This window comes from Pinus tabuliformis, chromosome 7 (assembly GCF_031772625.1).
Source record: "Pinus tabuliformis cultivar Carrire ecotype Pingquan chromosome 7, CPIR1, whole genome shotgun sequence".
Lineage (NCBI taxonomy): Eukaryota > Viridiplantae > Streptophyta > Pinopsida > Pinales > Pinaceae > Pinus > Pinus tabuliformis.
Window position 1 is genome coordinate 88,155,553 of NC_142293.1, and position 14,918 is coordinate 88,170,470.

The following is a 14,918-nucleotide window of genomic DNA, read 5'->3' on the forward strand; positions in this document are numbered from 1 at the left end:
TCCTCGTCTTTCAATGACCTCACAGCCTTCTTTCTTGGAGCAATAATCGTGGCTTTTTCTAACACTAAGGCTTCACTTGCACCCTCACTGGATTCTTGATTTGTGATTCTCTCAAAAAGAGTGAAGTGAAGCCTAAATTCTCATTATTCAATAAGAATTAAATAGATTACATAGAAAAAATCTTTATAATTAAATTAATGACTGGAGCGAAACTCTGCACTAAACTCAACTCCATTAAACTCAAATAGACTATGACACACAGATAATGGTGTTAAAAATCACTGATAGATAATATTTACACATTGGGACCAAAAAACGAAAACGGGTATATCACATTGTAGAGATTATTACTCGGCATGCATTCTTATGAGTTTCTATACCAACGCCTTTGGCTAAAATCTTTTCGTCAATTGCTCAACCTATGACTCTCCTGGGTCGAATCATTTCCCGCTCTCCTTGTGGGCGTGGATTGATCCATACTTAGGCTAACGCTTCACAGATGGCGAGAAAAGGGTCGTTCTGAGGTTTGGCGTAAGGAAGGTTAATGTAAGGTTAGGCAGAGACCCTTGTTTAGCGTATGGATGCAGGGAGGCTCCCTGGAAAACCCTAATACTAACACTCTAATGAGCTCGAAATGCACTTAGACCTTTCTCCAATTCATCTATGCCCAATTCTCTTCTCCGTGTTCTTTCTTCGTTGGGATAGTGATAGGGCACCCCGTGTTAATTCCTAACTTTCCCCCTGTTAAAATTTTGATGTACGATTCCAAAAATAGAGACTTTCTTTTAAAATTCTATACTTATATAATTGAAATAATTAATTAAAACAGAGAGTCCAGTCACAAGAGACGCAAATGTTTAACCATTGATATCAAATATGATGCATGACTTGTAATAATATTACAATATAAACGAGGAACCAAAAATTGCCGGCCAACAGAAAAAAGTTGAAGTTGAGAGAAAATTGTTTGTTGCAAACATAAAAGTTGGATGGAGAATAATATGAGGAGAATCTTTGTTTGAGATCTTGAATTTTGAACCCCAATATTGTATTTCTCTTGCTCTTTACCGGCAGTGATTGCGTGACTCATTCTAAGAATCATTCCAAATCACTTACAAAACAGAGCATAAGTGTTAGGAACATGGATGAAATTGCACTCTGTGATACTTTGGATTATGATACAGAATAAATGAATAAATAAGTTAGTTGAGGATGCGGCAAACTTTCCTGATCTCTCCCTGCGACCCAGTCAACACGTCTGTTGCGCCCATTTTCACCATCGCTCTCCCAAACTTCTTTCTCCAAATGGACAGATACTTGGAGTTTATCTTCACCATTCTCACTGTCGATGGATTGGACATCAACGTTTGATTGGAGGGCAACACTCCACGCTTTGCTCGAAGACCCAAGTAAAATTTCTCATCTAAACATGTGGGCGTCAGTGAATCCAAGGGAACGGTTGTGGGGTCAGAGTTTGAATTGGAATTTTGTATCGGGCATTTGGCTTTGAGCGACGAAGCGAATGGAGGGTCCATACTGGGGTCCTGATGACCCGTTCCACTGAAATTGTAAAGCCTATCTGCACTGAACAAAGAGCAATGTGAAACCCAATCGAGTGGGCCCCTACAAAATTATATAATTATAATTATTGGAATATTAAAACATGAACACGATGATGGGATGCCTACATTCGTTCAATTGAATCACACAACCATACCATATGGATTCTTGTAATAGCTCCCTGAGAGAGTGACCATGTCTTCCTGTGACAAAGATTTTGCAGCGAAACGTTGTGTGAGTTCGTTTACGTTGAATTGTGGAGGCGGTAAATTTCGTGGGATGTCTGATGCTCGAGAGATACTTCCATCTCTTTGCCCTGCTTCCACCTCCCAAATTAATCCTCCAGCCTGCGCCAATATTCATGGATATCATCAATACAATATAGCGAGGCCCAGTAGAATATTAACAATAACAATTTATTATTATTGAGAATTAAATTTTAATCACCCACCTGGTAGGCGCTATCTCTTGCAGCGAAAGCAACGATGTCTGCACATGAGACGACATTCGGACATCTGGCTTCCAACATCGACTTTGCTTCATCAATTACTCTGAACCCACGAAGGCTCGGATTGTTTGCCGGCGAGTCTTTCTATGCTTTATTTCCAGGCGTGGAATCGATGAGTATTGATCCATCGCATTGCTGTAAATTAGCTGATCTAATTACCTATATATATATATATATATATATATATATATATATATATAGATAGATATATAGCTAATTATGCTGATCATTAAAATATACTCACTCTCACAAAGCAGTCATGAAAATGCATCCTAATGAGAGAAGGTGCAACGCTGGGATTTGCTTTCACGGCTTTCGCCACAGCTGCGCTTACAATTGCCTCCGCCTCAGATCACTTATGACGGTAGTAACCCACCTTTAATCCATTCGCGTTTGCTGTTGTTATTACAGGAGGAGATGACACTGCGCCTAGCAATACAATTGCTACTAGTAAATTAATTAACCAGCGATCATGATCAATTGATCGATAATCCATTCAGATTGTTGTCCTTAATTATCTTTAGCACTAGATAATTTATTGTCCTTTTAAAGAATCCCCAATTTATTTTCAAATGTAAGGAATATCGAAACAACCACTCGTTTCATGAGACTAAGCTTAATCTTTATATATATATATATATCGTTGGAACCTGGGTGTCCTATATATGGCGTGGCGTACCTAGGTCAATGTGCCATGCAACATATTGGACCAAAGTATGAGGATGAGACGCTATACGAATAGTTGAAGCAATCAGGAACCCTTCAACTCGGATCATCTGAGACGAAAGGGTCGTTGATGATGATAAAAGAATGGAAAGGGTCGCAAGCAAATCCCTTCCCTTCCCTCCACTAATGTCACGCCCCCAAGCCAGCGGTAGTCTTTCGACCGCTCTTAGCGAGGTGCGGCACCACCGAACACTTTCTTTTCACCAATACTTATGTTCATGGACTACGCCTAACATTCCACTTTTTCTACTTAGTTTGTGTTTCGCAACCAGGTATTATTATGTTATCCTTTATACTAGTGAACACACATACACATTCATTATCAACAACAATTATACATGAGAACACAATTGCACATTATAAAGGGAGGGGAAACTCCCTGAATAATGAGTCTGCTCGAAATATGTGTATTAATCAATCTTCAATATTACAAGCTTATACAAATATACTTGGAAGTACCAAGTTTCATACTTAGAATATTTTACAATCAAGGCAAACTCGGTTGCCTACCTTCGTTCACCTTTGTGCACACTTGTACAATGGGCAGGCGCTCACCCGAGCCAGCAAGACACCCACACCAAGACATGGCACAAACAGGCGCTACATGTTCACCGTGCACGCCTCAACTGACCAACGAGCACACCTTGCCCAATGCCTTCACCCAACTCCAAGTGCGACTTCAAACCGTGCGGCTAAACCAAGACTAGCGCATGATCTATGCGCGTTTCCTCTCTTGTTTCTGCGCACTAGAATCTGCGCACTTCTTCTTGTGCGAAGTGTTGATCAAATGGTTGATTGAATGCCTTTGAAACGCTCCAATTCATTGCTTATATATAGTCATCGTAAGTGGGGGTGGTGGCTTGCCCACCCGCCCACCCAACGCCCGTGCGCACACCCTTAACCAACGCCAAACACCCAACACTTGAGCCGGCCCGCTGTCCATCATCATCAGCCTCCAAATGCATCGCTCCATACTCCAAGGCATACAAACTCCATGGCACTTTCGTTGTATTGCATATCTTTTGTCGTAAGTTTGTCGCACCAGTGTTGCGCCTCCGTCGCACAACCGTCGTTCAACCCAACTCACCTCCTAATCACGCGTGAACCCAACTCGCCCGTCTCCTAAACACGTCGCACGTCCGGGTAGAAGCTCAGGACGTTACATCCTCCTCCACCTGAAATCGTTGTTGTCCTCGACAACATATCATCCTGGTAGCCATCCACCAAGATCATCAATATCCATGATGTCAACTCCTCCACATACTGCAAACATTCCTGCAACATATGTAGAACTCCATCTCCACCATGTCTCGCCTCGGCAACCATCCGTCACCAAGATAAACATACCAAGGTATACACCTCATCGGTATATCATACATCATATATCCTATCAATCCATGATCATCGACCACCCTTGTCACAATCTCCACATGCTGCTCTTCATCATGGAAGGCTGGTCCCTCCATCTCAAGCTACATGGCCACTGCAACATCTCGTGTCAACTCCATCATATGTCATCATGTGAACCGCTGCCATGATACTCCAGCAAGTGTTAACACATCTCTAACATGTGCCAACAACTCATCCCAACAGTAACATCAATCTGTACACTGGATCCCCTCATGACTCAAACTAGTTGGGTAGCTAATCCAACCATACGCCCAAACCACAAGAATGCACATTCTCATATCACAATTAGTGGTTTCTCAGAACATCCTGTCACATCCCCGACTCATCAAGAATCTATCTCCATACAAGTGTAAACCATGCTCAGGTCCATGGAAACTCCATCTCATCTGCAACATGTCATGATGCTTGATGCCAAGCCATCCCTGCACCATCAGTCATACATGCTCAACCTTCTTTAAGGACTCACTGCCATGAGCAGCTAACAATGAGCCCCATCTTCATGTCCACCTAAGAAGATGTGGAGGGAGTAGAGCCTGAAGTATCTCCCTCACTAATCAACTCGATCCATCTGTCACGATCCTCAATCTCCATCCTTTGTAGATAAGTGACCTGATCCTCCTCTCAGACATTCGGCCTCACATATACCTCATCGTCATCATCATCATCCTCAACAACTTCTAGCCTTCTTGACAAATCCAAGATGATATCTGAAAGTGTCCTGATGACCAATGACTTCTCGGTAAGCTTTGCCTCAATAGTAGACAACTGCTTACTCATGCGTTCCATCCTCTTATCGTCCTCCATTTGCATCACTCCCAGCTTACAATAAGGTCTTGTCACTCCAATGGTTGGCACACTAATGGGTACATCTTCCCTTCCATCGTAAATGTAGATCTTTCTCAAATGTGGAACAGTCATAGCATCAAAATGTTTCATGAATTCCATCCCCAACACAACGTCATAGTCATCAATTTGCACTATAGTGAAATCGACCTTCCCTATCAATTCACCAAGTGTTGTGTCCACCCTTTCAGCTATACCAAGAACTTCAATAGGAGGAGAATTGACTGTCTTCATCTGTGCCTTTGCTGGTACAAATTTCAGCCCAATTCTTCTTGCAGTATCTTCACTCATGAAGTTCCGAGAAGCCCCACTATCCACCATAGTGAGTATATCATTACCTTCAACCTTCATCCGAACATACTCCAACCTATTCCTCTAAGGATCCCTCCGAGAGATCACTTCTGTAGTAGCAGCAGCACCAAGTATCTGCATCATCCCCACAGAAGCTCCTTCATTCTTCGCATCAGATTGTGCAATCGCAGCCACTTTTGGTCTAGAAGGACAATTTTTCACTGTATGTGGTCCAGTACATATCCAACACTTCAAGGCTTTCTTCGTCTTTGAATTATCATCCATTTTCGAAGCAGCATCCTTCTTCTTCTCTTTCGGCTTATCAGACTTCTTCTTCCTATCATCAGAAGTCTCATCATAATGCTCCACCAACCTGTCAACAACAGTAAAAGATTCCGTAAGTGTCCTAATCCTCTACCTCTCACTTCATTGCGTGCCCAAGGCTTCAACCCAATAATGAAATTGAACACCTTGTCCCTCTCTGCCACGTCAGGAAGTTCCAGAACCGCACTTGCAAACTCCCGCTGATATGTTTGTAGGTTCCCGGTCTGCGTTATGAACTTAATCTTCATCCTTGCTTCTCATGTTTCATCCTGAGGACTGAAATGGGTCTGCAAAGCTTTCTTCATGTCATCCCACGAAGTAATGTCACTAGCACTGCCATTGGCAATCTGATCCATCCTCCTTCACCACCACATCTTAGCATCCTTTGTTAAGAACTGAGCAGCTACCTTGACCTTTGTCTCATCATCAGATAGACCCAAGCGTTCCAAGTATTGCTCCATGTCCCATAGAATGTTTCCAAGAGTCTTTGCACTCGTTGTACCATCATAAGATTCTGGTTCCTTGACTGTCACATGAGGCACTCCTCCACCTGAGTTATGCCTCACGGCCTTCTTCAACACCGCAATCTCATCTTTGCCTTCGTCAAGAGATTTATTCAAGTCCATGATCTCTGCAAGACCCTGGTCCCTTGCTTCTTCAACCTCCTTGACCCTTACTTCAAGTTGTGTACACAAAAGATCAGTGTACTCGTGTTGTGTCCGGAGTTCATCGAGATCTTCCTTCATCTTCGAATTGGCCTCTTGCTCCTTAGTGAAAAAGTCCATCTTCTTATCCCAGGAAGTCTCCATAACCTCCATTCTCACCAACACTTTTTCCATAAGTGTGATAGTAGCATCCTGCACACCATGACTAGACCCAGCCTGAGATTCAGCTGCCATTGCTAACAACTTTCTTCTTCCTTGCAATCTAGTTTCGCCCATCCAACAGCTTCAACAAGATGCCTGCAACCTGAACCAGCCCTTGTTCCACTTGTGTGAAACAGCTTCCTTCACCTGCAAGTCCCTGTTCCACTGTCTTCAACTTCCAAGTATTTCCACACCTGCACTTCGTCACGAGCAACCCTGCTCACCAGCTCCAACCGAGCTCTGATACCAACTTCACTTCGGCGAAGTTGTCTAGCAGCTTCAACGAGGATATCAGCTCTGCTACCACCTGTCACGATAGTGAAGTGGGATCAACTCTTCATCGTCAACCCGGTCAGCTTCCCGATCATCAGGCTATGATACCACCTGTCACGCCCCCAAGCTGGCGGTAGTCATTCAACTTCTCTTAGCGAGGTGCGGCACCACCGAACACTTTCTTTTCACCAATACTTATGTTCGTGGACTACGCCTAACATTCCACTTTTCCTACTTAATTTGTGTTTTGCAGCCAATTATTATTATGTTATCCTTTATACCAATGAACACCCATACACATTCATTATCAACAACAATTATAAAAGAGAACACAATTGCACAGTATAAAGTGAGGGGCAACTCCCTGAACAATGAGTCTACCCGAAATATGTGTATTAATCAATCTTCAATATTACAAGCTTATACAAGTATACTTGGAAGTACCAAGTTGTATACGTAGCCAATTTTACAATCAAGGCAAACTCGGTTGCCTACCTTCGTTCACCTTCGTGCACACTTGCACGATGGGCGGGCGCTCACCTGAGCCACCAAGACACCCACACCAAGACTTGGCACAAATGGGCGCTACACGTTCACCGTGCACGCCTCAACCGACCAACGGGCACACCTTTCCCAATGCCTTCACCCAACTCCAAGTGCGACTTCAAACCGTGCGGCTAAACCAAGACTAGCTCATGATCTATGTGCCTTTTCTGTCTTGTTTCTATGCACTTCTTCTTGTGCGAAGTGTTGATCGAATGGTTGATTGAATGCCTTTGAAAACGCTCCAACGCATCCCTTATATATAGTCATCATAAGTGGGGGTGGTGGCTTGCCCAACCGACCACCCAACGCCCGTGCGCACAACCTTAACCAACGCCAAACGCCCAACACTTGAGTCGGCCCGCCCTCCATCATCATCGGCCTCCAAGTGCATCGCTCCATGCTCCAAGGCGTATAAACTCCATTGCACTTTCATTGTATTGCATATCTTTTGTCGCAAGTTTGTCGCACCCGTGTCGCACCTCCGTCTCACAACCGTCATGCAACCCAACTCGCCTCCTAACTACGTGCGCACCCAGCTCGCCAGTCTCCCAAACGCATCGCACGTCCGGGTAGAAACTCGAGACGTTACATCCTCCTCCACCTGAAATCGTTGTCGTCCTCGATAACATATCATCCTGGTAGCCATCCACCAAGATCATCAATATCCATGATGTCAACTCCTCCACATACTGCAAACATTCCTGCAACATATGTAGAACTCCATCTCCACCATGTCTCACCTCGGCAACCATCCGTCACCAAGATAACCATACCAAGGTATACACCTCATCGGTATATCATACATCAGATATCCTCTCAATCCATGATCATCGACCACCCTTGTCACAATCTCCACATGTTGCGCTTCATCATGGAAGGTTGGTCCCTCCATCTCAAGCTACATGCCCACTGCAACATCTCGTGTCAACTCCATCATATGTCATCATGTGAACCGCTGTCGTGATACTCCAACAAGTGCTAACACATCTATAACATGTGCCAACATCTCATCCCAACAGTAACATCAATCTATACACTCGATCCCCTCATGACTCGAACTAGTTGGGTAGCTAATCCAACCATACGCCCAAACCACAAGAATGCACATTCTCATATCACCATTAGTCGTTTCTCAGAACATTATGTCACATCCCCGACTCATCAAGAATCTATCTCCATACAAGTGTAAACCATGCTCAGGTCCATGGAAACTCCATCTCATCTTCAACATGTCATGATGCTTGATGCCAAGCCATCCTTGCACCATCAGTCATACATGCTCAACCTGCTTTAAGGACTCACTTCCATGAGCAGCTAACAATGAGCCCCATCTTCTTGTCCACCTAAGAAGATGTGGAGGGAGTAGAGCCTGAAGGATCTCCCTCACTAATCAACTCGATCCATCTATCAGGATCCTCATTCTCCATCCTCTGTAGATAAGTGACCTGATCATCCTCCCGGACATTCGGCCTCACATATACCTCATTGTCATCATCATCATCCTCAACCACTTCTAGCCTTCTTGAAAAATCCAAGATGCTATTTGAAGGTGTCTTGATGACCAATGACTTCTCAGTAAGCTTTTCCTCAATAGAAGACAACCGCTTACTCATGCCTTCCATCCTCTTCTCGTCCTCCATTTGCATTACTCCCAGCTTGCAATAAGGTCTTGTCACTCCAATGGTTGGCACACCAATGGGTACATCTTCCCTTCCATCGTAAATGTAGAGCTTTCTCAAATGTGGAACAATCATAGCATCAAAATGTTTCATTAATTCCATCCCCAGCACAGCCTCATAGTCATCAATCCGCACTATAGTGAAATCGACCTTCCCTGTCCATTCACCAAGTGTTGTGCCCACCCTTTCAGCTATACCAAGAACTTCAATTGAGGAGAATTGATTCTCTTCATTTATGCCTTTGCTGGTACAAATTTCAGCCCGATTCGTCTTGCAGTATCTTCACCCATGATGTTGTGAGAAGCCCCACTATCCACCATAGTGAGTATATCATCACCTTCAACCTTCATCCGAACATACTCCAACCTATTCCTCTCAGGATCCCTCCGAGAGATCACCTCTGTAGTAGCAGTAGCACCAAGTATCTGCATCATCCCCACAGAAGCTCCTTCATTCTTCGCATCAGATTGTGCAATCGCAACCACTTTTGGTCTAGAAGGAAAATTCTTCACTGTATGTCATCTAGCACATATCCAACACTTCAAGGTTTTCTTTGTCTTCGAATTATCATCCGATTTCGAAGCATCATCCTCCTTCTTCTCTTTCGACTTATCAGACTTCTTCCTATCATGAGAAGTCTTATCATAATGCTCCACCAACCTATCAACAGCAGCAAAAGCTTCCTTAAGTGTCCTAATCCTCTGCCTCTTCACTTCATTGCGTGCCCAAGGCTTCAACCCAATAATGAAATTGAACACCTTGTCCCTTTCTACCATGTCAGGAAGTTCCAGAACCACACTTGCAAACTCCCGCTGATATGTCTGTAGGTTCCCGGTCTGCGTTATGAACTTAATCTTTATCCTTGATAACCATGTTTCATCCTCAGGACCGAAATGGGTCTGTAAAGCTTTCTTCATGTCATCCCACGAAGTAATGTCACCAGCACTGCCATTGGCAATCTGATCCATCCTCCTTCGCCACCACATCTTAGGATCCTTTGTTAAGAACTGAGCAGCTACCTTGACCTTTGTCTCATCATCAGATAGACCCAAGCGTTCCAAGTATTTTTCCATGTCCCATAGAAAGTTTCCAAGAGTCTTTGCACTCGTTGTACCATCATAAGATTCCGGTTCCTTGACTTTCACATGAGGCACTCCTCCACCTGAGTTATGCCTTACGACCTTCTTCAACACCGCGATCTCATATATGGCTTTGTCAAGAGATTTCTTCAAGTCCATGATCTCTGCAAGACCCTGGTCCCTTGCTTCTTCAACCTCCTTGATCCTTACTTCAAATTGTGTACACAAAAGATCAATGTACTCATGTTGTGTCCGGATTTCATCGAGCTCTTCCTTCATCTTCGAATTGGCCTCTTGTTCCTTAGCGAACAAGTCCATCTTCTTATCCGAGGAAGTCTCCATAACCTCCATTCTCACCAACACTTTTTCCATAAGTGTGATAGTAGCATCCTGCAAACCATGACTAGACCCAGCTTGAGATTCAGCTGCCATTGCTAACAACTTTCTTCTTCCTTGCATCTAGTTTCGACCATCTAACATCTTCACCAAGATGCCTGCAACCTGAACCGGCCCTTGTTCTACTTGTGTGAAACAACTTCCTTCACCTGCAAGTCTCTGTTCCACTATCTTCAACTTCCAAGTGTTTCCACACCTGCACTTCGTCACGAGCAACCCTGCTCATAAGCTCCAACTGAGCTTTGATACCAACTTCACTTCTGTGAAGTTGTCTAGTAGCTTCAACCAGGATATGAGCTCTCATACCACCTGTCATGATAGTGTAGTGGGATCAGCTCTTCATCGTCAACCCGGTCAACTTCCTGATCATCAGGCTCTGATACCACCTGTCACGCTCCCAAGCCGGCGGTAGTCTTTCAACCGCTCTTAGCGAGGTTCGGCACCACCGAACACTTTCTTTTCACCAATACTTATGTTCGTGGACTACGCCTAACATTCCACTTTTCCTACTTAGTTTGTGTTTCGCATCCAAGTATTATTATGTTATCCTTTATACCAATGAACACCCATACACATTCATTATCAACAACAATTATAAACGAGAAAACAATTGCACAGTATAAAGGGAGGGGCAACTCCTTGAACAATGAGTCTGCCCGAAATATGTGTATTAATCAATCTTCAATATTACAAGCTTATACAAGTATACTTGGAAGTACCAAGTTTCATACTTAGCCAATTTTACAATCAAGGCAAACTCGGTTGCCTACCTTCGTTCACCTTCATGCACACTTGCACGATGGGCGGGCGCTCACCCAAGCCACCATGACACCCACACCAAGACTTGGCACAAACGGGCACTACACGTTCACCGTGCACGCCTCAACCGACCAATGGGCACACCTTGCCCAATGCCTTCACCCAACTCCAAGTGCGACTTCAAACCGTGTGGCTAAACCGAGACTAGTGCATGAGCTATGTGCCTTTCCTCTCTTGTTCCTGCGCACTTCTTCTTGTGCGAAGTGTTGATCTAATGGTTGATTGAATGCCTTTGAAATGCTCCAACGCATCCCTCATATATAGTCATCGTAAGTGGGGGTGGTGGCTTGCCCAGCTGACCACCCAACGCTCGTGCGCACACCCTTAACCAACGCCAAATGCCCAACACTTGAGTCTGCTTGCCCTCCATTGTCATCGGCCTCCAAGTGCATCGGTCCACGCTCCAAGGCGTATAAACTCCATCGCATTTTCATTGTATCGCATATCTTTTGTCGCAAGTTTGTCACACTTGTGTCCCGCCTCCGTCCCACAACCGTCGTGTGACGCAACTCGCCTCCTAACCATGCGTGCCCAGCTCGCCCGTCGCCCAAACGCGTCACACGTCCAAGTAGAAGCTCAAGTCATTACAACTCCCCTCGCACGAAAGGCGCGCGATTAGTGGGATGAATAGTATTCAATGCACACTTCTTTTGGTGATGGGAATCAAATTTGAAGTCCTCCTACTCAGCCCTCATTCGCTTTTACTGAGTCTTCCCTTCATTTCCATGGACCATCCATACAGAAAGCCGACCTGTGAATTTTGAAATGAACCAAAAAATAATGATGGCTCTCCACAATTAACATAACATCCGTTTCATATGTTAAATATATACATTCCTATTAACTGTTATTACGTGAGATATAAAAGTCAAAGCGGTCATATGGTAATTTTCAAAAAAGATTAATACCATTATAAAATTACGACCATTATCCTTAAATCTTCTTTATAACTTCATAAAGATAATTGTATTTTTAAATATATATATATATATATACTACCATTATCCTCAAATCTTGTTCATAAATTCGTAAAGATAATTATATTATTAAAATAAATAAATTGATATTATATATTTCTTTACATCAATCAAATTGTATTGTATTGATATTAAAGATAATTATATTATTAAAATTTAAAATAAAAAATAGTTGATATTATATGATTATTTACCTCAATTAAATTGCAGGGATATTATATTAAATTCGGTTGATATTAATTATATTATTATTGGAAAGAAATGATATAATTATTATTGAATTAATAATATTGTTATAGTATTATTTATCGAAAACCAAATTAATTATCAAAATACAAATTATAAATCATAAACTTAATAATTATTCATCAAATTATTTATTAATTATATTATTATTCATTTACCTATTTAATTAATTACACATTTAATCATAGTAATTAAAAGGCCTATTTGATTAATGATAATAATAATAATTTAACTTGGATGGAAAATTGACACATGAGTAATTTATTAATGGACAAACTACTCCTACTGATTTGACTATTAAAGTTTTCCAAGGTTTACATACATTTAACCTAAAACATAGTGTAAACTATTCTAAACATAGTGTTTTCTCTTCTCCCAACATATTTTCTAGTCATTTTTGCTTGAAATCCACCACAATTATGTTGCAATGGTATGTTTGAGTTACATCGTGTGCACAATCCAAAATCACATCCAAAAACACCAAGCGCTTTCCATGGTGATGAATCTCTTTATGCATTCAAAATAACAATTCAAGCAATAAAAAATTACAATCTCTCCAAGAATTGTGTTGCTCCCAAAAATCTTCGAACATTTACAATATTGATGTTTTACTTTGTAGATCAATAACCCTGATGTTATCCATAATTCTATTAACGTAATAGTTTTTTTGGTTAAGGGTGTTGTCACTTTGAGTGTAGTTGACTGTTGTTATTCATGGTTGACTATGGTGGACTACAATTAAAATATTTAATAATATCATTACTCTATGGTTGGTGTTAGGGAATGGTTACGGCGAATGCAAAATATTGTTATTAGCGAATTTATGTTGTGTTGTGTTCTTCATTAAAGGTTAGTATCACTTCATGTTGTAATTCTCTATAAGGGTTACGTTACATTAAGATGTTTGACAATGATTATGTGAACTTATAAAATTATATATGGAAACCCAATTAGTCAGTTTGATGACTAACAAATACAAATTATAAATGATAAAGTTATAAATTTATTAACTATCCATTAAATTATTTCTGAAATCTTGATTATTTATTAATTATATTATTATTCACAAAATTGTACATCAACTTATCTAAACTTAAAAGTTAATTATATGTTTAGTCATAGTAGTTAAAAATTTGATTTGATTAATAATAATCATGATGATGATGATGATTTAAGTTAGATGACAAATTGGCACACGAGAAATTCATCGATTGGCAAGTTACAATTAATGATTTGACTATTAGAGTTTTCTAAGGTTTACATACATTTGACCTAAAACATAGTATAAACTATTCTACCTATTTTCTTTGGAGTCCTAACATCTCTTCTAGTCAATTTTGCTTCAAATCGAGCATGGATTTGTTGCAATGGTGGGTTTGAGTTACATCGTGTGCACAATGCAAAATCTCTAAGTGTTGTGGGGGAAAGTATCCAACTCGGAATGACCCTAACCCACTCTAAGGGTGACAGTTCCTTAGCAACAGCTGAAAGCAAAGCTATCTAAAGTTACTTCTTTATGACATGCAAGAGATAAAAGGAAGAGATCCACTTACCGATGTCTCGCGCAAATGGTCGATCCAATCTCCTCTATTTGCCGCTTGCTCCCAGCTCCAAGTCTTTTCACGGGCCCAGCTACACGAGATCCTGCAAACAAGACAAAGAAAGGAAACTACAAGAAGCATGCATTCATAATTGATTCAAGGATTAGCGTAAATCAAAGACGCAAGTAAGACAATACACCATTGAAACACATGCGAATAGAAGAACCTCAGATGCTTTATTAATATATGGAAGTAAGGTTCAGGCGGTGATACAACCATGAAAGGTCCAATCCAGCGTCACCTTCTCGACGGAGAGAAATCTCTTCTTCACCTCCCCCAAGCAATCACCCAATGCTCACAACTGTAAACCAACAGCAATTCTTCGCACTAAATTCCGCCCTCTAGATCCCATGGGATGAGATCCTTATATAGAGTTTTGGAGTGAAGATAAGTCAGCTTGATGTGTGACTTGTTGTCCTCTTCGACTCCAGTTGTTCTTCAGTCCTTCACTCGGAGTTTCTACCTTACACTTGGAGTTTTAGAAGCTCTTAACTCATCATTAGGCGAATCTTCTGATCCAAGTGTCATTTTGGAAGCTTCCTGGGCACTGGCACATTGAGAAAAGATTCCTCCACATGTCAAAGTACGCCCAGCGCAGGTAGCCTTTGTTACACTTGCTATGCAGCGCAGGTACACCACAGAGCTTTTGACTTTCAGCGCAGATGCCTAGTGGAGCAGCTGCTTTGATCCAAAATTGAACTGTTTTTGAGTGTTTTTCAGTGGAGAACTGATTTGCAGTGTTGTGGTTTGTTGACCTTGTTCCTCTAAGGGTAA

The 14,918-nt window shown here is 41.9% G+C and overlaps 1 pseudogene; it reads right to left on the bottom strand.

Annotated features, from left to right (window-relative positions):
- Window positions 1-1,202: 1,202 nt before the first annotated feature.
- Window positions 1,203-2,564, bottom strand: LOC149245388 (peroxidase 5-like; annotated as a pseudogene).
- Window positions 2,565-14,918: the final 12,354 nt, after the last annotated feature.